Source organism: Anneissia japonica, unplaced genomic scaffold (genome assembly GCF_011630105.1).
Source record: "Anneissia japonica isolate Jap-2015-1 unplaced genomic scaffold, ASM1163010v1 scaffold2918_len238339_cov177, whole genome shotgun sequence".
NCBI lineage: Eukaryota > Metazoa > Echinodermata > Crinoidea > Comatulida > Comatulidae > Anneissia > Anneissia japonica.
Window position 1 is genome coordinate 3,302 of NW_022734790.1, and position 2,183 is coordinate 5,484.

Below are 2,183 nucleotides of genomic sequence, written 5' to 3' on the forward strand. Positions count from 1 at the left end.
ACAGTTTATGCATGAGAGTTCTCATATTTTGATCCTTAAACGTGGATTGTGAAATAGATTGGCAGGCCTGTTAATACTCAAAGAACAAATTTGGGAATTATATTGAGTGCAAAATGCAAGTAAGAAACGACGCACTATAATATAGATGCACAACGGCGCGGAACGTTTTTGAAAGTCGGTGGGACGGCCATTTCAGAATGTACAGTATGGGAGCGAAGCGACCATCTAGGCTGGGGGACAGCACCAGGACCACCGGTGGGGGTCCTGGAAGCTACGGATATTTGACGATTTTATTAGTTATTTTATAGGCATCAAGCTACTATGACATTATAATTGCTGTAATTCCCAGTGGCGGATCCAAGAATTCGAAATAGAGGGGGCAGGGGGTTATAGACAGAGGATCTATACCACCTCAGCCCCACCATGGTTGGGGTTGAGGTAAGAAAATTTGGCATTATGGTACCTCTTGATCGTCGGAAATTGCACTCTGACTTAAAAATTTGAATATAATTTTCTTATATCTCCATTTAAAAAAAATGAACAATTTAGGCCCCACCCCTCTTGAATCTGCCTCTGATTTCCGAAAAAAAAAAAAAAAGAAAAAAAGAGTCGAGGTCGAGACTGCTTCCACGATCTCAATGAATTATTTATCATGGGGGGTATCCTTGATATGGATATTCCCCGACGAAACGAAACCTTCACTTTTCCAACGACGGATAAAAATTACCCTTCTATGCCCGGGGATGATATTCCAACTGTGATGGGTCCAGAAAATCGAAATAGAGGGGATATAATTCTTGACATAGACTATCATTTTATTTCACAAATGACTAATTTCTAATGTCAAGCAAAGATTTTTTTATTCGAAAGATTTGTTTTATTCAATACAGTTTTTTACAACTTATATAACTTATTAACTATACAGTGTACTGCAAATTCTGTAGTTAATCTTCGGAGAACCTTATTTTAAAAAGTGGCCTAATTAAGTATCTTATTGTTTTCGTTAAATTAGAGTTTAAATGTGGTTATATTACGCTAGTTTGAAGGTTTACTATAAGCCAATCAGTCACACTTCATCTTCATGGTTAACATAAAGAGAACTAAAGCGTCGCTCCATAAAGAGTGTCTACCTCCCTAAATATGCCTCAATACAGAATTCACGAAGGTGGGAGATTCTTTTTTCTTCATGCTCCGGGGTGGGTTTCAAGGAAACGTTATAAACGCGCGTATACAGACATCAATCAAAATTTGGTTGCTCAACTCAAAAAGGGAACTTGTAATGTTCGTTAGAAAACGAACAAAAAATCTATATTTTATATAATAATAATAGGTCAATTTATAAGGCGCAAATAAACAAGGTCTCTAAACATCAAATAATAATAATAATAATAATAATAATAATAATAATAATAATAATAATAATAATAATAATAATAATAATAATAATAATAATAATAATAATAATAATAATAATAATAATAATGACATTGCAGCATTCGAAAATGTTTGTTACTAGTGCTGGGAGCAGTCACTGGAAGGTCAGAGGATTTGAAGACAAATGAATGAAACCATATCCGACCGTAAAGTATGAAGATTTAATAAAAAATCAGCATTCAATTCTGTCAAAGAAATGAATAAAACAGTTTTGAGTGATCTAACAAACTCATAGCATATTTAACCAAATCATCTAACAATTACCAGTACTACCGTATTGTTCATAAAACACTTCATTCTTGAAACCTTAATTGATAATCATGAAAATCAAATACATTTTACTTATTATCAAACAGTTAACAACGAACAGTTAAATATTAAATCAAAGACATTTATTTATTTAAGCATTATCTATTACGCTATCATAATCAGTATTCTCAATTACTCTTTAAATCAATGCACTATATCATTCAGTTATAATTCTTTCCATTAACAGTTTTCTTATTCATTAAAATATATTACTTACTACTGTGACCGGATACTAAGTAACATTCATTTAACAGTATGTATCTATCACAGTTGATTCCTATTCATCATACAGATATTTATATACATCAGTTGTGGTTCGAAAACCCAGTATTTAAACTAACTTTTACGTTCATAAACGTTCCTGGCAGCCATGCAGAATGTCGCATGTGTACGTGATCATAACTGGCGCCCTCTTTGTCCATTAAAACTTTGTTTCAGAA